A 27,425-nucleotide genomic window follows, 5' to 3' on the forward strand; every position below is an offset into this window, starting at 1 on the left:
TTAGTCTACATATGTGTTGGCTCCCATCGGCTCACATGTTTAAACACTTAGTTCATAGCTGGTAGGGGCATTTTAGGAAGTCATGAAACCTTTGGTTCCTGGGGACTGGATAAAGGAAGTGGGTTACACTTTTTCTCAAGCTCTCTGCCATGTAGCAGGTGGCTGCATCACACTCCTACTGGAATAGATCACACCAGTCCTGCCACCATGCCTTCCCCACTATGATAGACCGTTGTTCCCACTGAGCTGTGAGCAGAATGCATTCTCCATTTGCTCCTCCTCCTCTTCTTCCCTTTTCTCCTCCTCTTCCTCCTCTTCTTCCTCCTCCTCTTCCTCTTCCTCTTCTCCCTCCTCCTCTCCTTCCTCCTCCTCTTCTTCTTCTTTTTCTTCTTTTTTCCTGGAAGGCACTTCACCACAGTGCTACAAGAAGTAACTCACACAGAAGCTTAGGATGAGAAATAGTCAAGGAGCCAACCCAAAGTCAACTATGATACGTTTAACATTTAACACCATCTATTCTTTTAGGTTTGCCCTCAGTTCTCCCTGGGCTCGGAAGATGTGTGTTGACTCCCGGGTGACTGCAGAGAGAACATTTCACAGATTTGAATTCATTATTACACTTGAATTTCACAGTTCCCACAGGCTAATATGCCATGCATCCATGATCAAGCTCAGCTCCCCTCATCCCAGTCAGCTACAGCTGAAGCAAAGACCATCACTTAGCTGACGAGCTAAGTTGATGGTGACTTCAAGTAACACGTCAGTGGTACATTAGTGATCTAGGATTTGGGGAGAGTTATATGAACTTAAAGCATGATTTTTTTCCCAGACAGCACATGTCACACTATTAACAGTTACTGGCTCCATACTTGGCAATGAAGGCTTTTTATTTTAACATCTTGTTTTCAGCCTTGGTCAGAGTTTCATCAAGTCCATGGGTCCTTGTGTCTTGTGTCCCTGCTTCAGTGACTAGAAGTAGATAGTACTTATACAGTCTCTGTGGGTGAGGACCACACAGGACAAGTGTTAACAGATGGATCATTTCAGGGACTATGATTATTTTCATTCTTCTCTCAGGCTGATTCTTTTTTGGGTTGTTTTAAAGTACACATTGTCTTTACCAATAAAAATATTTGGTGATATTTCTGAGCTCTAGGAGAGTGGGACAGAGGTCAATTGGGTTCTAATGGAATTGTATGTTAACAAGATGCTCTAAAGGAAGAGAACAATTTTTAGCCTGATCATCATTACCTCTTAGTCATAGCTGTGCCTACCATAGCTTGTTAATACCAGGTAGATGGAACAGAAAACTCTAACAGCCCTCGACCTCATTAGAGAACAAGAGTAAGAGGGAATGATGTCACTGTGAACTGTGGGATGCAGGATAAGAAAGTCTGAAAGGGAAGCTAGGAGAGACTGGGGTTATGCGCACAGAAGTCTCTCAGCGGGGCGAAGCAGCAGCAGCAGCAGCTCTTGACTGTAGCTACCTCCTAAAGACTCTGATTCATTTGGTGTGTGCTGAATTTCATGAAGCAGAAGTCAATGCAAATAAAACAACACTGAGCTACAGATAAAGGATTGAGAATGTTAAGCAGGTTAATGTTGTCTGTGCTTTGGACTGCTTGCTCTAACACTACCTAACCTTAGCAGGTGAGAAACGCCCCATGCAGCTCTCTGAACACTGCTGCAAGCTTCAATACCCTCCGCCCTTGCCCCATTGGTCCTAAGGAAGCATCTCTTCTAAACAGCAGTTCCTGATTGGCTGCCATTGTCTGCACCAGCAATCCTTGCTCTCTCAGGCAGTCCTCAACTAGGTCCTCCTGTAGGAGATGCTGTTGCATCTGTGCAGCCCCTGGCATTTACATGATGATGGCGGCCCTGCTGTTCCTGCTCCAGGTTGAGACATTTTTCTCTAAGTACACAGATTGGATGATTTAAAGTTTTTTGTTTTTTTTTTTTAAATATGTTATTTAATGAAAAGGTTTTGTTTTTGAGAATTTCATACATGACTGAGTATGGTATTTCCATAATTTCTACCCATTTTCCTTCTAATTCCTCTTGTGTCTACCCCACTCCCTTTCAAATTCATGACAAAGTCTTTAATTATTGTTTTACGAACACACACACACAGCTGAGTCCACCTAGTGTTGTTTGTGTGTATGTGTTTTGGGTTGATCACTGGGATTGGATAACCTATTGGGGGCTCGTCCCTGGAGAAAACTGGTTCCCCATCTCTCAGCAGTCAGTGACTCTCTGCTGCACCTCATCTGAGGTGGGCACCTTGTGAAACTTCTTCGTTCATATTGTCATGTTGATGGGTGTGTTCATGATGCAGGTCTTGCTTATAAAATCAGGCTGTTGAGACTTCGGTGTGTCATGTCTAGAAGATACTGTCTCACACCAGTTTCTGGCTCTTACCATCTTTCTGCCCCATTGCCCAACATGTCCCGTGAACCTTAGGTGTCAGGCTTGTGTTGTAGGTATATCACTGATAATGGACACCTTGGGTCACTTACTCGCTGAGTTTTTGCCACTTTTGGCTCGCTTTAGCCATGTCTATCTGATGCTTTAAAAACAAAGCTTCCTTGTTGAGGGGTGAGAGCTCCAGCCACCTGAGAGTTACACACTGGGTATCTGAAGTATATTTAAGAAAGGCAAAACCACTACGTTAACTATTTCTTGTTCGCTTTGAGAGCTCTAACTACATCTACAGCTCAGATTGAGAAAATATTCAGGCACTATTGATATCACACATACAAATTACCATTCGATCTACAATTGTATTGATAAGCCTTTCAGAACAAAGGCCACGAAGGGGCATGGTATGGAGATGTTCCCCATGTGGTTGAGATTCTGCTTAGACGACCAACCACACTCAGGAATCTTATCCATTGTGGATCTCAGAATGACAGTTTCCGCTGTAGCTGAAGTTCATCTGAGTGAAGTAGAAATTTTCTCACCAACTTCCATAGCTGGAATCCTCCACCACGAATGAGGCCTTCTAACAACTCAGTCAGACTCTGCAGGAATGAATGACTTCCAGAATTACATAAATCAGTTGACTGTGATGAGCTACCACTGGTCGAAAATAAGCCACGAGTTTAAATAGCTGGAGATGGAGGGACGGCAGAGGGAACCAGGGCGGTGGGAGTTAGGATAAGTCTTGACTCATTTCCTGGGATAAGGATTGATGCTCTTGCTAGTGTATGCCCCACTGTGGTTCTATGAATTCTAAAGCTTTCTGATTGCATTGGCCATGTTATCTCATGCTGACATTGTGTGTGTAATGTACACACTCAAACCTTGTAGTGTGGCAGGAGTAAGATTAAAACCACACCAGTCTTGTAGCTGTCTGTCATGTTCAACCACAAAGTAAATTAAAAAAAAAAAGTTATTTGTAGCAGCTGGGCTGACCTGTTTGCAATGTCCGGAGCACGCAGGCTAAAGGAAGCCTGCCCCAGCTGTATTTGATTGGCAATAAAGAATTGCCGTACAGCCAATGGCTGAGCAAAGGGAGAAGGGGCGGGACCCTGAGAGTTACAGGGGCTAAGATGCAGAAGCAGAGAGAGTCACCAGGACCTGAGAGAGATAGGCAGAACAGATTTTGAGCTGCAGAGGGAGATCATTCAAACTGTAGGAGTAAAGGGGGACTGCCCCATCCCCGAAGGGCTGTCCAGAAGCGTCTTAGGCAGTGAAGACCAAAGTTAAAAGTAGATTTAGAAGGTGTTGAGCCAGGAGTACCAGAGGGAAGGGCATGCTAGGTGCAGGAGGCTTAGAAGTGCAGAGCCACTGAGCTAGTAAGGCCTGTTAAAAAAAAAAGCTAATCTCTCTCTCTCTCTCTCTCCTCTCTGCCCCTCCTCTCCCTCCCTCCGTGCCCCCCCCCCCCCCCCAGTGTGTGTGTGTGTGTGTGTGTTTCAGTGTTTCATTTGTGGATCCAAAAATAGCTCTTGGGCAGGCATGTGCATGCGACTAGCGGGGAGCCAAGGCCCTCACTGCTACAGTTACTCATAGTGTTTACATGTAAACTAGATATCAGACTACAAATGGAGCATGCTCTCATACAAATAACTGGTTTTGCATATATACAAGGTCATGTTGAGGTTAACAGCAATGTCTCAGACTGGCTTTAGGGCCTGACTAGGCAATGTGTGGGAACTTGGACTTGACACACAGTCTGTCAACCTTGGTTTCTTCATCTGTGAAATAGAGTGGTAAGAGCTCTATATTCAGAGTCACTGAATTTCCAGTTGACAGAGACATTCATGCCACTGACTGGCACAGGGTATGTCATAGGCTTGGGATGTAGAAGAGATAAGGTGAGTGCATTTCCATTGGCGTGGGGAGTGATGGCGCCTGCTGCCTGTGTTTAAAGGGTCACCACCTCTGAGGAGGCTGGTATTGTGAGTCCCTTTCAACAGTGTTCCATGTCCTATTCTTTGAAAGTCTGTAATAGGAGAATGAAAGCTAAATAATTCAAAAAGGCAAACATTTACTAAGTTTACAGATTCGAAAACACACTAAACATGGCACCAAGCTTTTGGTTTTGGCTGGGAACACCACAGCATAAAGTGTAGAAGCAGAGTAGGTGAAATAGAGGCCATGTGGTCAGAAAGTGAGAGACAGGCACCAGGCTGGATAGTAACATCTGCTGTCATGACAACTAACCCATTCTCAGGAGAACTGGATAGATCCCTGGGGTGGAACATGACCTAGCTACCTCTTAAAAGCTCCACCATTTCTCAGTTCAACTTTACTGGGATCAAGACTCCAGCAAATAGGAAATTAAGAGACAAACCATATTTTAACTAACATGAAGTTATTCGTTATAGTGTACTGAATAATGGTTGTTATTTTATGATTATAAAAGATAATATAAAATAGCCAACCATGTAGTAATTTGCTCCGACAAATTAAGGAAGTGAACTCACATGATACTCACTTACAAGGGACTCTGTTACAGTCAGACCTAAGATTCTGGAAGGTAAAATGCTTGATTTTTTTTTTTAACCTACCGACATACTATATAATACATACAGGTTGCTAATAATAATTAAAGGGCCCCATATGGATTCAGCACCCCAAATAGGCTTTTCCTCCACGAATGGCTAAGTACGATACTTGAAGATGGATCTAATATATAGCAAATGTAGCATTGTAAGAGAGTTAAGAAGTACTTTCTGAAGTTCAGACAAAATTTTTTTAAATATCTGCTTCAAGCTTGGCATTTTTATTTTTAAAATTAATTATTCATCTATTTACATCCCAAATGTTGCCCCCATTCCAGTCCCTCCTCCCAGAGTTTTTCCATCCACCCCACTCCCCATTCTCCCCTCAGAGGCTACCCCTCCCGGGCATCCCCCAACCCTGAGGTATCAAGTGTCTACAGGATTAGGCACATCTTCTCCCCCTGAGGCCAGACAAGGCAGTCCTCTGCTACATATGTGCCAGGGGCCTTGGGTCAGCCACTATATGCTCTTTGGTTAGTGGTGTAGTCTCTAGGAGCTCCTAGCAGTCCAGATCTGTTGACACTGTTGATCTTCCTGTGAGGTTGCCATCTTCTTCAGTTCCTTCAATCCCTCCCCTAACTCTTCCATAGGGTCCCCGACTTCAGTCCAATGCTGGGCTGTCAGAATGACCCTGGTATCCCACCTTATACCAATCAGAATGGCTAAGATAAAAAACTCAAGTGATAGCCCATGCTGGCTAGGATGTATAGGAAGGGGACAGAAAAGAGGCTGGAGGAGAAGGCATGGCTTTTCTTAGCACTCCTTGTCAGACAAAAGGCTGTGTCTCACTATTGCTACATCTAACCCTTTACTCCAAAGGAGTCCTGAAGCTGTCTGAACCCAGGGGTGTTCAGAAGAAGCTCAGAGCTTCTTTCCTGTGGCTCACATGGTCCTGGTTAGTCACACTGCTAGCTTGTGACAACTCTTGGAACACAGGGATGTATTCTTCGCTAAACAGAGAGAAAACAGAATCTGAAAAGCAGCAACTCTCTCAGCCATTTCTCCTCTTGTAGTTGTTTGCCTGTCTTCATTGTTTTCTTCCTTCTGGAAACACTCAGGGAGCAAAGTCATCTTGATACCTTCAAAGGTACAATTCAAAATAAAGGTAACAGTCCAGGTTATTGTCAACTGGGAGAAGATACTCTGTAAATTGGGATGTCATCGCAGGGGATGCTGTGTGTGTGTGATGAAGGATCTTTAAGGGAAGATTCACTCTGCCCCAAGTGAAAGGAAGCACTGTAGCTGCCACCCAAAGGCACAACCATGTGATGTTTGTTTCCACTTCCGAGAGTATCGGCTCTGCTTGTTCAGGAGTCTTAGTGACAAGGGAGAGGTGAGGCTATAACATAGCCTCATTGTTCTACCATAGGATATAACAACCATTTGATTGAAACCATGCTAGTCTTCTTCCTGTCTTTCATTGTCAAAAAATACCTGAACATCCACAGGATGAGTCATGATGGTGTCAGAGGATCTGTGGATCTACTACTTTGGGACCAACGTGGGACAAAGTATTAATCTGTTGTGAATGTGTGGATAGGAGGCTACTCGCCTCCTTCCTGACAAGAGGACAAGAGAGAGAAAGAGAGAAAGAGAGGGAGAGAAAGAGCGAGAGGATGCTAGGTAGATGATAGATGACAGATGAAAAATAGATGATTGATCGATAGATGGTAGGTAGATAGATGAAGGATAATAGATGATAGATAGATGATAGATAGATAGATGAAGGTTAGTAGATAGATGATAGATACATAACTGATAGATATATAGATGATAGACAGATAATAGAAGATAGATAGATAGATGATAGGTAATAGATACATAGGTGATAGATTATATAGAGATGATAGATAGATAATAGATATGGACACGAACGAACAGAACAAAGCCTTCAAAAGCACTTCCCCAGCTAAGCTCTTCCTGCAGACCCTCACTCAGCTATGAACCCATTGGTGCACATAGGAGTGGGGACCATGCCTTAGTCATCATTTCTCTCCATGGCTCCGTCATCTGTGACAAGCCTTCAGCATGCAAGCTGTGGGGAAGGTGGTTTTTATTCAGACATCCAGATTATAACAAAGACTGCTGACTTTCTGTATTTGACTTCTCACATCCTGAATCCAGTGGACCTCCAAAAATTCTATCATCAAGTGGCTTTGTTACTTTACAGTGCAGACAAACTGGTGATGTGGTGTGGGAGAGAAGCACTGGGCACCTGGCTCTGATGAGTGTCCTAAGGTATAAAAGACCTAACAAGCCACATGGCAAAGGCTCCCCGATTCTACACACCCAGATAAATCACATCCCTCTTGGTGTGGTGAGACTGAGACAGTAGGAATGAGACAGACATGTAGAGGTCAGATTGTGGGTGTCAATCATGGGTAATTGGTTAACTTTAGAAACTAGTTACTATGACATTTATCATATTTGTGTCTAAAACACGTGCTCACAAATAAATTTTTCCATTACGTTATTTCTACCACAAATAAAAGGATGGCTGTGGGAAGCAGGCATTTAGTCACATTCTTAGGTTATCAGACATTGCGATTCAGGTTGACGTGGATGACACAAGGCTGTCATCCACAAATGCACAGTGATGGCCACTGCTGTATATCCCCCTAGAGGAGTGTAGAAGGGTGTAAATGAGGACCACACATGGAGTATCCATCCATCATATTGATCTGTATGAAGGAGCTAAAGTTACATTTCTGTGCATGCAGAAAAGCCTGATGCTTACAGTCTATGAGGCAGTCACCAGTCTTGCTATGTCTATGTGCCTACTCACCAATCATATACATTTTCGATATCACATTTTAAAAGGGTGATACTTATAGAAGCCCAAAGAAAATTAGGAAGGAATTCTATGGTCTAACACTAGGTATACACTGAGACTTTTAAATGTGGAGACTAATGATCATATTTTATTTCAGATACTACAATGACACTCGTTTTTCTTATTGATGAGGGTTGGATTGAAGAGAATGTAGTAGCCATACTGAATTAATGATACTTTAATCTGATTTTATCTAATAACTTCTTCTACTACAGACCATAGCTAACACAGTTCCCTCTTGGCAGAGTCAATCCTGCCTGAGTGTGGTGCCCTGTAGTTTCAGTGGTGATTGACCCTGTCTTCTCTCCCTGTGTATCTGCGACCAGCTCATAGTTATCCAACCTCACTATCTATGCCACTAAGTTTCCAGCTTAATAGCTGACCTCCTGCATTCTGCTATAGTCTCGTGCAAGGCTGCAGAGGCCCCACCACTCATCTTGATGGAGCTTTAGGAGATACTTTCGCAGTCGAACATCCAGACCAAAACAACTTAGGAAGAAAAGAGTTCACTGGCATCTGATTTCTGATCATCTGGTCACGTTACATCTGTAGTAAGAACAAAGAAAGAATGAATAAATGTGCCCTTGCTTGCTTGCCTGCTGCTCAACTCACTTTCTCCACTTACAAAGCTCAAGGCTCAGCCATGGAATGCTACCACTCATATTCACCCTGGCCCTTCTCACCAATTTAGGCAATCAAGACTCCTTCTCATAGACATGCCCACAAGCTAACTTGACTGTACTAACTCGACTTTGGGCTGTCTTCCCTGGTGATACCAGATGGGGACAAGTTGATGTTAAAACTGACTACCTATTCTGCTATCAACAGCATGACTACCCTTTTACTGACATCTTTCCCCCATGCCAGCTGAAGTTTAATCTGTACTGAAGACCCTACTGATTTTCCTACCACCAGCTGTCATGGAAAGCAGGTAGGTCTTGTTATCTGGATGATGCTTCTCAGGTCATTGCTTTTCCTTGGACATTGATAAATTCCCTGCTGGACATTATAATATTACTTCCAGTCTTGCTTCTTCATGGAGAAATGAAGTAGATAGTTCCATGCCCCAGCATGAATCGCCTTCAATGGAGTCCCATCTTATCTCTCTCTCTCTCTTTTTGATATTTTTCTGTCTCCCATGCACATTTATTGTTATCTAAACTCATAAGGGAGTAACTTATACAATTACATGTGTCTTCCACTAGGCATTTCCCCAAGGTCATGTTAGAATATCTGTACAATTTTATTATGAAAACTTTTGATTTTTTTTTTAGTCAATCCCCCTTTTTATGTCTCCTGTTGCTGGGAGATACCTACAATGGTTTTCTGAAATTCAGAAAATCCCTGACATTTTCTATCCACTTGACTGAACCTAAATCACCATGAATACAAAAATGAAGAATTCACCTTGGCTTTGAAGCCTCATGGCCTAGTTAGGTTAGGCAGACAATGGCAGACGGCGTCTCTCACTGTACATTGGTTAGGGCTCTAGTAGACAGCCTTGGCAGCTCTCTGAGGTGAGAACAGAACAATATGTAAGGTTTTGAGCAATAAGTAGGAATTTTTCCAGTATCATACAAAATGAAGGAGCACTTGTGACATTAAGACAGCAGAGAATGCAAAGAAACTATGGAGAGCGTGTCCAGAGTGGGAAGAGGCCTGGCTGAACGCTGGGGGCACGAAAGGCAAGCTCCAGAGTGGGAAGAGGCATGGCTGAACGCTGGGGGCACGAAAGGCAAGCTCCAGAGTGGGAAGAGGCCTGGCTGGGCGCTGGGGGCACGAAAGGCAAGCTCCAGAGTGGGAAGAGGCCTGGCTGGGCGCTGGGGGCACGAAAGGCAAGCTAACAGCGCAGAGGTGCTGGTTTCCCATCAGCTGGGGACAGAATCCATATAAGCTCATGAGGACATACCAAAAATCACATTTGAAAAACTAAACCTTAAGGGTTGTGGTTATCTGGAAGAGTTTTAAATATTTTCAATTTTATAGGACAGATTGAAAGAATTTTTATTTATTTTCATTTAATTAATTTATTCATTTTGGAGTGTTTGAGACAGTGTTTCTCTGTGTATCCCTGAGTGTCCTGGAATTTGCTCCGTAGACTAGGTTGGCTTCAATCTCAGAAATCTTCCCACCTCTGCCTCCCAAGGGCTGGTTACTGGATGTAAATACTGCCATGGCCAGATGATTGATAGGATTTTAAATAAAGGAAGCTAAATTTACTCATGTGGTATGGTCATTGAGTAATACACATATATTCTAGGAATCAGTTTAAGACCTTCTATCTCTGTAGCACAGTCATAACACTCCAAAGAATAACTTACTACAACTGGAACTTTATATTTTAAAACCCATTGTGGGACCATGAAGGAAAAAATTAGGTTGGACTATTTTGTAGCCTCAGAAGACCCCTCTAGACAACCGTGAAATATTTTTTTGTGTCTTGTATGTACCGTGTAATGGAATATCTGTAAGACACTCAAGGCCTTCCTTCTTCACTCTATTTGCCACAAAGGCCTTCCTCATGGTCAAGAAACCAGGGATCATTCAACATTTTACTAATGAATGAATGAATGAATGAATGAATGAATGAAAGGATTACACACACACACACACACACACACACACACACACACACACATCACTTTTATGGAATCACTTTCCATCTGTGACTAGACTCCTAAGAAGTTACTTAAAATGTTGACAAGTTTGAGTCTGCCTGGTGTATGGGAGAACCTTGAACCTCTGTCAAATCTGACAGAGAGAGGTGAGCACAAACGCTGTCACAGAAGACAAGAGGACTCAGCATCCCAGGAGCAGAACCATTGTGAATGTTCATCCTAACTTAAGACTGGGAGCCAAGCATCTTTGAGGATAGAATGGGATGTATTTTTGTTTTCTCTGCTTTCTTTCCCACTATTTTTAACCCACAAACATACAGTCTCCAGTTCTTACTGAGTTTGCAATGTGTGAACAGATGCAATGACTGAAATTACAAAGTCAAGGAATAATGTGTCTGTCAATGAATACCACGTAGAGCAGGAAGACAGGACATAGCTCGTCCCCTTGCTTCTCAAGTGTGATGCTTAAAATTCACCAACTTGGCAGGACCTAGAACCACCTAGGAGACTGACCCTCGGACATACCAGTATAGATTAGGTTAATTGAGATGAAAAGCCCCACCTTAGCTGTGGGCCACAGTATTCCCGTGGCTGAGGTCCTGGGATGAATGAGAGAAAGCTAAAGAGTGTTGATATTGATGGCTCTAGTTCCTACGAGAAAATGCAATGTGACCACTTGCCTTAAGTTCCTGCTGCCTCCACTTCTTGGCTATAATATACTGTTCCATTGAACTATTGGCTGCAACAAGCCTGCTTTTGCATCGTAAGTGGCTTTGTCACCCTAGCCTGAGTTATAGCAATTAAGAAATCCCAACCATCATGAACTAAGCTATACTCTCACAGTCAGGATTGGCTTTGAGATGTGAGATAGGACTAGCTCATGGGTAAGTTTCCTTCAAAATCCAGTAATCAGTGATTGTATCCCAAGCTCTTGCCTTTTGTAAGCCATTGCTAACCCAATATTTAACACAGGTTACACAGTGTTCTTAAAAGATAGATTCCTTTCTTCTCCCAACATGCTACAGTGACTGGTCTCCAAGCATTGCCTGCCATTTAAAAAAAATCTCACAGGGTCCAAAAGAGATTTTCCTTGGCCAGAGGGTGCTTGCAGGCATGCTGTTCTGAGTCTGGCCCACCAGTAGAGCTCTGGGCAAAGCTCATTAACTTTCTTACCTGCTTTTAATTGAAAGGATACTGTCTCTACCATTTACTTCTTAAACAGCACAAGGATCATGCTGACAAACATTGATCTTTTGGGAAATAGCGCCAATGTGCAAATGCATGATGATTAATATATTCTGTCCTGCTGTTTCAGAAGGACAGCTGGATTGCTCTGCCAGGAGGCAGGTTACCTAGGTAGCTCACTTTCTGCCTTCTTGGCACTGTGGCGCGCTTGTCCTGTCTTTGAACTTGCAATGCTCATTAGCATGGAAACCGCACAGGCAGAAGAAGGGCAGTGTGGGAAGGGCATTTTCTCCTACCAGCCTCAAGGAGAAGCCTGGACAAATGAGCAACTGAGACAGGGATCTGTCTGTGATTCCAATGCATTGCTGTTCCTCTGAGCTGTCCTGGTCTTCACCTGCATCTTTCTTAGACTTGCCGGCTGGATAGTTAGCTTCATTTCTACAGGTCTCAGAATGTATTAGACAGAGTTTAGAACATCAATTATATATTTAGTTTCTTCTGCTGATATCCTAATTTTATAGTCCCAAATAGAAGAAATAAAATCTGAATACTGACTTAGGTTTGTCTTGCTTCTTTATAAACAGTGAAGTAACTGAAGCCATGGACGTTGGCACCATCCCTTCCATGGAAGCTGAGATGGCTTCATTTGAAATTTGTACTGTGTTGCTAACTGTTAGTATTCTGATGTACCAACAGTTAACCCAGAGTGAGCCTGCGGTGGAAGACACCCGATTATCACAGGTGTTAAACAGTGTAGGTAACAAGTTATAACTGTTGAAAGTTTGTTATAATTAAGCTCAGAGAAAATTCAGACTTGAAAAATTCCATGTTATGTGTGAGAAACTATTGACTCTCAATTAAATTTGATTTGTAAAAGTCAGCAAGTCACTAGACAACTGATTGGTGTGCTCTTCCCTGGGGAGGGTCACCTTTCCTGTTCCCAGCTTTTCTCACTTGCCTGTGGCTTTTTGTGCAGAGCTGATGACTCGTGGACTTTTCCCTGTACAATTTGCCCTTTTTGTTTAGCTCATGTTCGGGAGGTCATCTTGGGAGACTTTGTAAGTGTCGCCTCTGCCATTTTTAGGGGACACATCTCACAGCAGAGTCACTGATCCTCTGGGCTCTTAAAAATCTTTCCCCTCCCTCTTCTGCAGTGCTCGCTGAGACTTAAGATGTGGGAGTTTTGTAGATGTAGCCTGGGCTACAGAACTCTGTATGTTGATTGGGTGTGGTTTTCTGTAGTCTCTGATGCAAAGAGAGGGTACTTTAATTCGGGGTGCAGACTACAGTCTTCAGTGGGTGTAAGGACACATGTCTAAAGATCCTCACCAGTGACTATGCTGATTTAGTAAGCTAGTGATTGGAGATTCTCCTCTAAAGACCAGGGCTTCTCTAGCACAGAGTACTTAGCTAGGTTTCTATTACTAGGCATGGCCTCCTTCGCGTTGAGTGGGTCTTAAGTTCAGTTAGAGAGCCATATGTTGCCACCAAGGTATGTGTGCCACTACAACACCCATAGGGTTATTGTGCCACTCTGGTTGTTGACATGGCTATAGGCATCATGGCTGGGTAGGACTGTTATTTACCCTTCTTTCCTGGAAGCTTACAAGGAAGCTATGAAAGCTAGTCCTCAGGGAGGGAGCATTTCTGTCAGCCTGGGAAACATATGAGCAAGTAACATGATTTGGACTCAATATTTTGGAATATACATGTATACACACACACACATACATATACAATAATTGAGCCACAAAATTGGAAGGCAGAGAGGGGTGTATGGGAGTGTTTGGAAGGAGAAAAGGAAAGGGAGAAGGTTTTGTTTTGTTTTGTTTTGTTTTGTTTTGTTTTGTTTTGTTTTGTTTTGCTTTGTTTTGTTTTTGTTTTAAATTAAAGCACAACCAAAACCAAACCAAACCCAAACCCAAACCCAAACCCAAACCCAAAAAGAGCCCAAAGCCTGTGAATAAATCTTGCCTTTTGGTAAGAGACAGAGAGCAGCTCAATGCTGATCATGATGTACAGTGTGACTTAGGTCAGTCAGGGCTCAAAAACCATGGAGTGGGTTTTGTCTATCTGTGATAAGATTAAAAATTGCACTACGCATAAATATATTCTTCTCCTACTAATTACACGTTTCCAAGTTGTAAAAGGTTTATGTTGCCAACCCTCCCTAAGTGAGAACATATTTTGAGAAATTTCAATTCCTGAGTCTGGACTTAGACAACAATTTTTATGCTTCCCTTTTGTTAACTTAGTCAGTTTTGGATTTTGTCATCGCTGTTGTTGGTAACTATTGTAATATTTTTGCTGTCACAATGGGTCTCTGTCCCCATCTTTGTGTATGTGTTAGTGTTCACGTGTGTGCAGGTGTACTCAAGTGTGTTGACATGACAGAGGTCACCTTCAGTCTTCTTCCTCAGGGATAACACTTTACCTTTTCTTTGTGACAGGGGCTCTCAGTGGCCTGCAATTCCCCAAGTAGGTTAGGCTGACTGTTCCAATATTCGCAGGGAACCACCTATCCCAGCCTCCCCAGTGCTGAGATGGTAAGCACGTAGCATCATGCCTGGCTTCTTCTATGTGGGTTCTAGGGACTGGACACAGGCCCTTGAGCTTGCTAGGAAAACACTTTATGGACTGGGCTTTTCTGTGAGCCTATAGATACTTTTTAATATTACTATATAAGACACAAGTACCTAGGACCAGCAGAATTGCCAGTTGCACACTTTATTAAAGTCTCTATAAAGTGAAGAATATATTCAATGTGAAAATTGATGGAGAGTTAGCTATAATCCTATAATAGGTAATGTGATACACCAATCGTGTTTGTAAGGAGAGCTGCCCAGCTCTACTGCTCCTCTCTCACGTGTCTTTTACTCTTACCTGGGGGATACAGAATGCAGCACTCAAAGAAGATGATTCTATGTGAGAAGCTGCTCATCACTAAGGAGCGCACATTTAAGTCACCGCTCTCTTTTCACCACCTCATCTATCCAAGAAGAATCAAATTTCATTCTCTCCTGGCCCTTGAATTATGTTAGAACAAGCCTCGAATCAGTGCTGTTTGCTTTAAGGTAACTTGGGCTTAGGGAAAATCTTCCCTAGTGCATCATTGTTGTAAGATAATTTCCTTTTTAAAGTAACCTGCCCTCTAAGGCTACATTTTAAAGGGCACTGAATAGTAATCGTATATAGTAAAAAATAAAACGGGTATGGAAGTAATTCCAAAGTACTTAGAAACATAAGATCTCTATCATCTCTTTATAATCAATCAATCAATCAATCAATCAATCAATCAGCCAATCTATCTATATGCCATCTATCTATGCATCTACTAATCTATCATCTATTATTTGTCATCTATCTATAATCTACCTATCTATTCAATTATATATTATCTATCTATAACCTATCTATCCAACTATGCATTACCTATAATCTATTTATCATCTATAAACTATAATCTATCTATTATCATTTATCATCTATAATTTATCATCTATCTATCTATCTCTATAAATCATATCTATCTATCTATCTATCTATCTATCTGTCTGTCTGTCTGTCTGTCTGTCTATCTATCTATATCTATCTATCATTGATTTATTTATCTATTATCTATAATCTATCAATTTATCATATGTCTATCCATCCATCATCTTTCTCTCCATTTAGTTCTCTTACTGCCTCTCCATCTCTCTCTCCCTTTCTATACCCCTGCTCTTCCCTAGAGTTATACACCAACAGAATTCTTTTCTCATTTACTGTAAACCGCATAAAAGATTGTTACTTCTCTACTGCTGACATTTTAATTTAAATTTCATTTTCTCCTAACTCACACTTTTACCTCTCATGTTACTACAGTTGACAAGATAGCACTGGCTTCCTTTGATTGTGCGTGAGCAGTGAAGCCTTGGGTGTGGACTCCTTTTCTGGGTGCTCTGCTTTGCTACCACCCAAAGTTATATACAGGTGGGTCTCAGTCCCCTTCGATCTGCAGAAATATCGGAGAGAGTCCACAGAGAAACTGGAAAAGTGAGTAGAGAAAGTTTGCAAGTAGATTCCTCATGCAAACATCTCTAACCTTTAGAAATGGAAATCTGAATTTCTTCTCTGAAGTTGAAGTTGTTAATGTGCCTACATACCCAGTCTTTTTTTTTTTAGAAAGGCAAACAACACATGATAAACTCTTTTGTTGTAAAATGGTCTGAGAAAAAGTAGAAAACAAAACAAAAATAACTTTGCTGCTTTGTTTCTATGCACACAAAATTTGAAAAAATTGGTGACTTTTCTTGGAAATATGCTTTTTAAATAGCCCAGATGGTTTTTATATTATAAGAATACTATTTATAAGCATTTACACTGCAATTGGCATCTGAGTCTAGTTGCAGGATAGTAACCAAAAATTAAGATTCTAAACTAGTGCCTCTGGAGGGCTTCTGGGAAGTGAGGTGGCCTTCTAACCTGAGCAGCCTGCATCTGGTGCTTTCTGGCTGGACTCTAGGTCCTTCCAGCTCCAAGACTGCTCAACACATTGGACTCCCAGGCCTTCTTTCAGTTTTGATTTCTTGTTCTGTTTGCTGAAACAGCCACATTTAATTATTAAAAAACAGACATTTCTCTTCTTTTGGATGTAAATACATAAGGGCTTTCTACCATGGAGACTTGAGGGTACCCTTTCAGTCAACCCTTCTTCATTTGTATGTAGGAACAAAGAGCAGAATCAGAATAAAGACAAAACAAACAAACAAACAAACAAAGTAACCTCTCTTGTTTGAAATCAGGCAACGTTTCTTTTTCTTATATGAATTCCCAGATAGTGAGATTTCTACTCTTTTATTCACTTTGAAGTCCCTTTATGGAAACAGTCTTGCCTCTGTCACCCACCCACATGGGGAATCTGCAAGAACAGGACTTGGTCTGGACTGCTTCTTTCCTCACAGGAAGCCTTGGGGAGCATCGCATTATGTTTTCCTGCATCTCTCAGGTTTTTCCCATTTATACCTGAAGGTATCTCTCATGTACACACAGTTCACACCTGAAGGTATCTTTCATGTGCACATAGTTCACACCTGAAGCCATCTCTCATGTACACACAGTTCACATCTGAAGTCATCTCTCATGTACACACAGTTTATACCTGAAGGTGTTTCTCATGTGCACACAGTTCACATCTGAAGGTATCTCTTATGTGCACACAGTTCACACCTGAAGGTATCTCTCATGTGCATGTAGCTCACACCTGAAGTTTTTTCTCATGTGCACAGTTCACACCTGAAGGTATCTCTCAAATACACACAGTTTATACCTGAAAGTATCTCTCATGTTCACACAGTTCACACCTGAAGGTTTCTCTCATGTGTATAGTTCACACCTGAAGGTATCTCTCATGTGCACACTGCTGAGATCTGAAAATCTAGAGTTGTAGTATGTCATTGCTGTAGACAGAAATGCCATGAAGCAGAAGAAAGGCATAAAATGGAGATGAAAAGCAAGCAGACTTGCAGGGAGAAAGGAAGGTCATATGCAGGTAGACTCAGGAAACCAGTGAAGCCAGGCCCTTTATCTGTGTGTCCAGAGTTGTGACTCAGGCTCAGAGCCCAGAGTCTCATTTTCTAAGGGTGATTTCTGCTCTTTTGTGGACATATCTCTAAAGTTGCTTTTGATCCCAGTGTGAGGATAAACTTTTGTGAGTCTTTACCTGTTGTAGAAGTTTTGTCTGTGTGGAGCCTTCATCTAGGTAGCTTTTTCCTTTTACTTCATTTCATGCTTTGAATTTTCTGAAAATTTATTGCTTGCTTTTTTCCCCTATGTTTTATTTTTTCAGGGATGTTATATTTCCCTGCTATATTTTAGATGTTTCTCCTGGGTATCTTACCATGCACAGAATTTAACGTTAATACTATCAATCGTTGTATAAATAGCATACAACACGTCCTGTACATTCTACTTACCCTCCTTGCTAAATTTCTCCAGTAATCTGAGTCTACATTGCTTACTTTAATCACAAACTAGAAACTACTGTGGCCATGCTCGAGATGAATTATAAGTCCCCCCACTTTTAAATATTTGTGCTTCCTGTCCATTTTTTGTGCCTTCGATTTTTCATCCACGGAAGGGGATTGCCAGATAAGGGGATTGCCAGATTCCGTATCTCATTAAGCTTAGTGAATCTTTCTGCAAACATCTGCATTTGGCAGGAGATGACTTTACAGTTTCATGAGGCTTTCTCATTGCGGATTTACCTTCTACCTAAGGACGCATCTTCTCTTTCCAGGTCTGCTCTGAAAAACATCCTCAAGTAGTAGGAATTTATCCCTTCATAATCTCCCTTTGTGTCTCAGGGGAGTGTCACTGCTCCTGATGACTCCACAGCAGAGTCCCTTGTCCCAGCTGATGGCTCCAAGTATGCCTTACCTCTTAGACTGTTCTCCCAGTATCTCTCATGGTCAGTAAGCCCCCCTCCCACTACCCAGGATGAACACCCATTCACACACACACACACACACACACACACACACACACTACCCAGGCTGAGACCATTGCTAGAACTTTTCTTCAACGATGTCTGCAGAGTCCTTTTTTAAAACTAAAGCTGTGTTCTGAGGTTCTGGCGAGGTTTTGTGTATACTCGGCATTCACTTGCAAACTCTACAGAATAGCTGTGCTTGAGAATAAGAAAAGCTACTGAAGCATCACTGAGGGAAGATTATGCTTCCAGCCATTTACGTGTATTTTATTTTTTTTCTTAATGAAGCCCTTCCCTTTGACAGAGAAATTGAACTTCATTGCATTTTGCACCAACTCTTGCTGTCTGTTGACCCTCCGTGTTCTGTCTTCTCCTCAGCTTCACTAGTCAGATGTGGGGTGATGAGGACTGTGTTGTCATGTTTTCTGTGATAATAACATCTGCTGGGCACTGCTGGACTTGCCTGGCATAGATCTGGACGTCTGTCAATCATATTCCAAGGATGTGAGCTCTTGTTCCACTTGCTGGAGTTAAATGCAAACCATGTATCCAGTTTCCCACAGAGAACACCATGGGAGAAAGAAATGGAACAGGCTTTTGAAAGAAACTAGAGGCAGATGCTGTCTTGTTACATACCTCCTTCATCTCCCAGGGATGTTGGGACATAAGTGTGACAGCCAGTTTCCCTTCTGGCAGTTCTCAGAATCAGGAAGTCAACATGAAGCTGTCACAGAAAGTCACATGGTTTCAAAAGCTGCTGCTTTGGTCAGCTCAGCACTGGGCATTTTTTAGACTTGAAACCATTTTTGAAGATGATTCCTTCAGGATGTCACTGGTGTAGGAAATACCTTTATCTACACTTCAGTACTGAAAACCTAGAGCCAGTCTCCCAACAGCTCACTTGTAAGGGACCCTGCACTGTGAGATTCAGAAATGCTTGTCTTTATGCCCACTGAACCATTTGCAAAATTCTAGCGACACAGAGTTGGAATGCAGTGAGCAGATTCATGTCAATGCCATACCTTGAGGGATTGTGGACTACAGTGGTCTCTGAACCAAGGCTGTGCAGCTGTCTATAGGTCAAGCTGAGTACACTCATCCTGAACACGGTGGTCTCCTGAAAGCATCATGGCATCTTTTCCTGTGTTTGGTTGTTGCTCTATATTAAGGGGACTTCAACTGTCTGGAGTTTTTATTTAGTTTATTAACTAAAAATAATTGAGTCCTTCTTCGAATCATGATTGCATACAAATTATTGAACTTAAAACTGTCTTGATAAATTGAGAAGAAAAAAAAACCCTCACTTTATGAGTTGTATTTTATTCCATAATATGTAATCAGAAAATACGTAATGATGTAAAGATGGCTGAGCTTGGTTCAGGTGCTCTCCGTGTCTTCAGATCAGTTGTCACTGCACATGCAGTGTCCCGGCCCTGAGGGGAGGACACTTTCCAAGGCACTATCTGCCTCAGAGCAATTTCTGGCAGACCTGGGAGAAGACAGTGGTCCCTTATGATGTCTGTGGGGCTCAGAAAAACTGAAATCTTAATGCAGCCACCCAAGGTGCACGCCTCCCAAGGAAGGCAGGAGGACACCAGGCATTCCACAGTGTTCTCAAACACTGGGGGAGATCTGTGGGCTTCTCTGACAGACCAGCAAACCTGGAGAAATTACACCTTTTCAGTGTAATTTCTCATCAAACACTCTGCCAGAGTAATGTCAGGGCTCTTCACCAGGGACACCCCATGAAGACATCCTGCCAGGAGTAGATTGTCTAACCTTGGGTACAGAAGAGCCCAGGACTGCTCAGCCTTACTGCACAGCTGGTTAGTCTGTGTCACTGTGTAATTAGCTTGGTGTTAGCTGTGTGTCACATGAAAGGCATCTGGGCACAGAAAACCAATGGTCTTAATCATAGTGGCTGTGTAACTTTCACATTTACTCCCGGGCTTTCTGCCTTTCCCTCTCCTCTGACTAGTTATAGTTTGAAGGTTTATAGGTTTATAGTTTATAGGTTTCTGCTTCTTTCCTATTCTCTGGATAAAACATTTCCACCAACTCTGTCCCACTTTTCACCATTAAGCCTATATGAGAAGTGTTTTAAGATTCTTAATGAGATGCTTCAGCCTTGAGAAACTAATTAACACAATAAATGGGGAATGAATGCGACAGGCTGAGCATCCACCTTGCTTGCAAGTGTTTTGCAGATGACACAGGGCACATTGTCTCTGTCATACATGTTTGCTCACTTGCACAAGAATTTATAGGGCACCACTGATAACAGCAATAGTGAAAATGACCAGACATCCAAAGCACCATCTCATGGGACCTTAGTGAACTCACAGGGATGCTACAAAAGCACAAAGAGACAGGCTTTACCTGAATGTAGTGGTATTTTAGTAGACAGGGCCACTTTAAGACAAGAGCATTGGGACAATTGATTCTTCTATTTTTTTTTTTTTTACATAGTCAAAGGTAGAGGGAAAGACTGTCACCTTCAAGAAGGAAAATGGGGGTGCAGTAGGGGTCTAAGTGTAAGGACTAAGCAATGCTAACCAGTTGCCTCACTCTGACTCACCTTAGGAACAATGGTTAACAGATGGTAGCACAACCGTGTATGAGATGTGGACCAAAGCCACACCATGAGTGAACTGATTCACAAAAGAGAACCAGTCCAGCCTGAGGAAGTCCACCTGATAGGTGGGACACAATCATGATGCTCTTGGTCTCAGTTATCCCTGCTCCCAATCCCTATTTTCTCGTCAGGGTCACTGTTGGCAGAATTTGCAACTTAACTTCACCAAGTATTTATGGGCAGCCTTCAAGGTCGTTGGGGCTTTATTCAGACCCCATGGTGACTAGGGAATATGAGAAGGGGATGGCACTTGGTATTTTTCCCCCTGATGTTTCTTTTTGCTTGCCACATTCAGAGTTACAAATGTGAGTGGTCATTTTTTGCAAGGCATTGCTTTAGGCATGCCATGTAAGTGTGAACAATATACACTGGAATTTTACACACAGGACACCACTAATTTAATTGAGAAGCTAGTATACATATTGTGATTAATGCCATACGTACCCCGTACATACTGGGAGATCCCATGTAAATCTGTCTTTTTTGTTTCTCCTAGCTCCCTTTGTCTGGGATGCATGGTATCAAGAAGAGAAGTGTTGATATTTGGGGCAGAACACCTGGCTCTTGGGGTCTCATTGTTCGCAGGGTCCATACACATCACTTTTATTTCCATGTATAGAGAGACACTTGTGACAATTACTGAGAGTCTGCATGAGGGCCTCCATTTAAAGGTGGCATAGAAGACATGTGGAACTTTTAAGGGGTTGTGATTTATTTCAACTTAAGAAAAATGCACAAGCTCTAAAAATCAGTTTGGAATTTAATCATTAGGAGGAAAAGCTTGTGCCATTTCTTATTTTAGTACAATTTACACAGCCATACATAGATACACATACACAGGTGCACATATAGACATATAAACACATACATGTATACACAGATACACACTTACACATGTGCACACATATAAACACATAGACCTACACACATGCACATACATACTTACATATATGCACACATACACAGACATACACCCCCCCACACACACACATACACTATACACATACGCACACCTGGGCACAGGTAACTACACATGACAAACTGAATAACTATTTCTTGGTATCTTTAGGCTATGGTGGGTTACATCCTGAAAACCCCATCAGGAAGGTGCAAATAAGTAAGCAGAAAGTATTTGATTTCACCGCATTGAAAGAGCATCCCACTTAGCAGCCAAGTGCATTGGAGAACATCTGGTTTACACGGCGACCATGAGGCTGACTGGGAGTTCCTGCCTGGAGGCACAAGTGGCTCTCACATCTCCCATTACAGCCTCAGGGAAAGGCCTGAAATCAAAACTTACAGCATGTATGGCACTGAGTGCACATGGCTTTCCCACCACTGTAAAGTCAGATATTTTGAGTTTGAATAATTTATTGATTTAACTATTTATAATGCACAAGAACAAAATGCATATTTTAAATTTTACTTTTATTCTAAGTAAAGATTACATATGTTTATGCTGTGATACATGATTTTGGCACACACACACTATGAATAGCTGAATTGAAATAGTAATGAAATACATGAACTGTGACCTTGGAAGTGCAAAATGTGAAGGTGGTAAAGAGGGGAAGAACAGTTACCTTTCATGCTAAAAATAGATTATTACAGTTATAGTATGTAACCACAGAAGAGGCACATTCATTCCTGTGCAGTGTGTGTGTTTGTGTGTGTGTGTATGTGTGTGTGTAGAGTGTGTGAGTCTGTGTGAGCATGTGTGAGTGCCTGCACATGTATGAGTGTATTGTGCACACATATGCATGTGTGTGATGTGTGAAGCATGCATATGTGTGAGTGTGTGTGTACATGTGTAGTGCATATGTGTGTACTCACATGCGCGTGCACATACATATCTGAGGTGCTGACCTTGACCAAATGGACAAGCTCTTCCTCTCACCCTCAGTCTTTACTCAAAACTCCATGCATACATTCAATAGCACACAATTCCTCAGAGTCACTAAGCCATCTCCCTCTTTAGCTACCAATCACTAAAGGAACACATGTTACTGATTTGCTTTGAAAGCACCGTTGGCTTAACTCTATGTCAAGCATCTGTCACTCAGAGCTTTCTTCCTCATTTTTTTGGGGGGGGGGTGGGGGAGGAGCAGGCTCAGCTCGTACAGACTACTCTCATAAGCATTTGCCAGTGGACAACTATTTTGAAAGGGAATTTCTAACGTTCATCTCAAAATAAGATTATTGAGCCAATTCATACAACTTTTTGTTGAATCCTCTCTTTGTATTGAATAATCAGCATCATGAAAAACGATATGTGGTTCACAAGTGCTGTATGTGCAACATTAAGCTAGCAATCACGTTTAGGCTTGACACATTTGACAGTTTTCTAAGTGTGCAACGTCTTATGAACACTCTCATCCTTTTGTACTCTCTCATCCTCTCCTCTCTGCTTTCTACAAATCCTCATCATCTTTCCAGTCAGTCCGTCTCCATTCAAGTCCTAGGATGTGTGCATGTATGTGCATGTACATGCATGTGCATATGTGTGTGCACATGTGTGCATGGGCATATGTGTATGTGAGTGTGCATGTGTATGTATGTGTGTGCATGTATGTGTGTTAGCATGTCATGTTTAGAGGACAGAATTTCACAGTCCTCCCTCTCACCCTTCAGCTCTTTCACTTTTTATTCACTCTTTTCTGCAGTGTCTCTTGCATTTGAGAAGCTGAGACAGATATTGCATTTATTCTCAGCTTCTGATGAGTTATGAATCTCTGTATTAACCACTATCTGCACAATGAAATTATGCTGACCAGGCAGAGAGCAGGGCTGTTTTAAGGCTCTAAGTATAAGTGTTGACGAGGCACCTTGGATGCTTACTTATTTAGCTTAATGTCAGTAGTAGATCTTGCCCTAGGGTTTGTGACATCTCCAGTTATACATTCTTCCCTTGGTTGGCAGCACCAGGTGACATTTCTTCCTGTGGGTCTCAAACCCAATCAGAAAATGGATGGCTGCCACTCATATAGCAGAGCTAACTCATCCAGATTGACTTGATCAATGAAGGAACGTGCACATTTATCCTTAGGAAGAGAAACAGGATTTGAGCTCAGGCTTCTCATTTTTCTCATGCCCATTTCCTATGATTTGTTACCAATCAAATATTGCCAATACCTAATTGCACACTGAAAATTCAGGAAAATCAGTAACCCCCTTACGTTTCAAGATGAACTTCTTCATAAACATATGTGGCTTGTTCATTTCTTAATTCATTCCTCAAAGTTGCATAATGTATGTGCAATGTATTTGGTCATATTTCCCCATTTTGTTAGCCTTAAACAGGGTACATATTAATCATGTGAAGTAGAGAACAGCATCACATTTATAAAAGAACTTATGAACCTTATAGCAGAGCCCCGGTGTTTGGGGACGCTCAGGCCACCCACTCTTGCGGGGAGTCTCTGGTGAACTGTTGGCTTGCTTGCCATCCTCGCCCATTCAGTTGAAGTTCAGAGGGTTAGGTTGAGCTGCTCGTCTTTCAAAAAGTTTAACAGATTTTAGCGGATGGAAATTTTTCTCTGCTCTAACATAGTGAATTCAGCCGCAGAGATGCCACCTCCGAGTTACAACTAAGATTTTCACAGTTTCTTTGGTTCCAAGTGGCAGAACATCATCCATCTGCATCACAAAGCATATCCATTTCAGGGTTCAGTTCCAAGCCTTCCAGTTGTCATTAAAAGTCCTTCATTCTCGCTTATGTATGTAGATAATCTGAGTGGCTTTTGATATGGAACCTACTATACAGAATTGCCAATCTCAAAGTCCTGGCACAAAAAGGGATTTAATGTTATTTCCAAGGACTACATAGCAGGAATTTTTACTTCATGGAATTGCTCTGATTTTCAATCTCCTACATTTGTAGAATTGAGGTTAAGCATGTAGCTGATATTGAAATAGATAAGACAGATACAACTAATCAAAGGAGGGTTGATATATGGCATCTTCTGGTATATAGAAATATAGTACAAGTGAATGGATTTTTTTATATGTCATCATGAATCATTTGGTTAATTTGGATAGGGACAACATCATCTGTGCGACCAGTGTTGAAGGAGTACAGAAACTGGAAACCAAGTAGAACGAAGTCCAGATTCAAATTATTTTATTGGATGTGTGTGTGAGCATGTGCATGTGAGCATGTGTGTGTATGTGCACACATGTGTGTGCATTGTCTGTGCATGTTTGCATGTGCATGTGTGCATGCATGTAGATATGTGAGCATGTGCCTGTGTGTGCATGTTTGTGTGTATGTGTGTGCATGTGTGTGTGTATGTGCGTGTGTGTGCAAATGCAGGTTTCACAGAGGCCAGAAGAAGGTATTGGATCCCTTGGAGCTGGATTTACAGGAAGTAGTGGCTTGCCTGACACAGGTACTAGAAATCTGACTCTGGTCTTAGGAAGCAGCAGCGAGTACACCTACCTGCTGAGCTACCTCTCCAGCTGCGATATTCAGGTTCTTCAAACCTGAGTAATTTTTAATCGTTGTGAAATATAGAGAGAGTGATACTTGTGCAAATTAGCCTTAATAAATACCAAGTGCTTAACTTATGATAATGTGTCACTTTGTGCTCTCTGTAGAGCAGAGACCCCTGTGATAATCAGATGTGCAAAGAAAGCAGAAGTATGAATGAACACTATCAAGGGGGACCAGGGGCAGCCAGGGAGCAATGAAAAGTGAGTATGGTTAGAAGACAAGCAATCAGAGCTCTGGGAAAGACAGCCTTGGGGACTCTCCAAGCAAAGGCTGCCATTTGGGCACTCATGACACCTCCACTCTGGGTTCCTCCCAAGTTAACAACACTGACAGGAGTCATGGCCTTCACAAAAACAGACTTCAGCTGGTTGTCAATGCTCACCACGTACACCCTGCAGAGCGAGATCTGCCAGCACTGGGAAAGAGGCACAGTAGAGAACCACCATCTCCAGGTGGCATTAGTCCAGCGGGTGGACTTACAGAAAATGATTCCGCGTTATTAGAGTCATCACATAATGAGCCAGTTCACCAATAAAGCTACATTAGTCAGCAAAGTAACACAGGCAGGGCAGACATAGAATGCTTAGAGTTTGCAATGAAATTCAGTGGAATAAAGGCATGAATTAAGCTGGTGGCCAAAGGATAGAGCTGCTCAGACAAAGCCGAGGCAGCCTGTGGGCAGGAGCTGTGATCTTCAAAGCAGCGACTTCCTTGGAAGAATTGCTGCATGCAGTAACACAGTAGCATAGAGACATGTGCGTCCTAATCTGCTCTAACAATAACAAAGGAGCGATTCCCGCTGCCTTTACCGTCCCACAGGGAACAGAGGTGCACTTAGGGCAGCTCATGCCTAAACACACCTTCCTACGGATTGTACAAATTTTGATACGCAGTTTGCTTTTATACCCATAACACAAGCCAGCCCATCCTCTTCTAGGCACAGTGGTTCCCTGGGGGGGGGGGGTGGGTGGGGGAAGGGGGATGGATAGGATGGGGCATCACAGTTCCTTTAGATATTACTTACCCCTGACACTTCTCAGCCCGCTTCTCTCTCTCTCTCTCTCTCTCTCTCTCTCTCTCTCTCTCTCTCTCTCTCTCTCTCTCTCTTTCTTTCTTTCTTTCTTTCTTTGTGTGCGTTGTTGTTTTAGACTCGGTCTCATTCTATAGCCCAGTCACGGGCCTGAGACTCAATGAGCTCCTCCTGGCCAGCCTCCTAAATGCTGAGATTACAAGCATGAGCGACGACCCTGACTGAGATGTCCCAAATAGAAGAAAACTGGAGAGCTACAGCAATGAAACGTAAGAAGCTACAGTTCTGGGGAAAGCTGGGGGAGGGATGGAGGTGAATGTGATTATGTTTCATTGTATATATCTATGAAACACTCAAGAATAGAGGAAAATTAAACATTAGAGTATATTGTAGAAAGATTGTGGAAAGTAACATTTTTTTAAAGATTTATTTATTATTTTTAATTAGGTATTTTCTTTATTTACATTTCAAATGCTATCCCAAAAGTCCCCCATTACCGCCCCCCCCTACCCACCCACTCCCACTTCTTGGCCCTTGCGTTCCCCTGTACTTAGGCATATAAAGTTTGCACAACCAATGGGCCTCTCTTTCCAATGATGGCTGACTAGGCCATCTTCTGCTACATATGCAGCTAGAGACACGAATTCTGGGGGGTACTGGTTAGTTCATATTGTTGTTCTACCTATAGGGTTGCAGACCCCTTCAGCTCCTTGGGTACTTTCTCTAGCTCCACCATTGGGGGCCCTGTGTTCCATCCGATAGCTGACTGTGAGCATCCACTTCTGTATTTGTCAGGCACTGGCATAGCCTCTCAAGAGACAGCTATATAAGGGTCCTTTCAGAAAAATCTTGCTGGAGTATGCGATGGTATCTGCGTTTGGAGGCTGATTATGGGATGGATCCCTGGGTGCTGCAGTCTCTAGATGTTCCATCCTTTCGTCTCAGCTCCAAACTTTGTCTCTGTAACTCCTTCCATGGGTGTTTTGCTCCCAATTTTAAGAAGCACCAAAGTGACCACACTTTGGTCTTTGTTCTTCTTGAGTTTCATGTGTTTTGCAACTTGTAACCTGGGTATTCTAAGTTTCTGGGCTAATATCCACTTATCAGTGAGTACATATCATGTGAGTTCTTTTGTGATTGGGTTACCTCACTCAGGA

Source organism: Mus caroli, unplaced genomic scaffold (genome assembly GCF_978045245.1).
Source record: "Mus caroli unplaced genomic scaffold, Mus_caroli_1 scaffold_10, whole genome shotgun sequence".
Taxonomy (NCBI): Eukaryota; Metazoa; Chordata; class Mammalia; order Rodentia; family Muridae; genus Mus; species Mus caroli.